The sequence below is a fragment of the Lipotes vexillifer genome, unplaced genomic scaffold (genome assembly GCF_000442215.2).
Source record: "Lipotes vexillifer unplaced genomic scaffold, Lipotes_vexillifer_v1.1 scaffold240, whole genome shotgun sequence".
Classification (NCBI taxonomy): domain Eukaryota; kingdom Metazoa; phylum Chordata; class Mammalia; order Artiodactyla; family Lipotidae; genus Lipotes; species Lipotes vexillifer.
Genome location: NW_006797481.1, coordinates 6,254,259 through 6,254,741, shown reverse-complemented (window position 1 = coordinate 6,254,741; position 483 = coordinate 6,254,259).

The window sequence follows — 483 nt, the reverse complement described above, 5'->3', positions numbered from 1 at the left end:
TTAGTCCACTATGCTTAATAGGAAGTCCTAGCCCATAATTTTATTGAATTAAGTTTCACAAAAGACAAATTTTTGCAGTTGACTGCTGCAATCAACTTTTTTTGGTAGCAAGTCTGAATATTTAGGATAAAAAGTTTAGTTTTTAAATTTTATTTCCCAGTTAAAAAAAAATGTATTAGCCCAGCATAGTAAATTTAGAATCTTTGGATTTATTCCCTTGGATTTACTTATGACAATATGTTTGAAATGTGTTAAGTTGAAAAATTGGCAGGATCAGACTGTACGTGTGTATTTGCAAGTGTGACAGCAAGAGAAACTGATAGAATAAAAGAATGAATCCAAGCGAAAGCAGAGTGTTAGATTTTGGTGGTACGGGGAGGGGGGTTTCAGGTCAAAGTCATATCAACATTTTCAATATGATCAATAATGTTTTAATGAGTACCTAAAGGTGATTTTTTTTTTTTTTTTTTTTTTTTTTTTTTT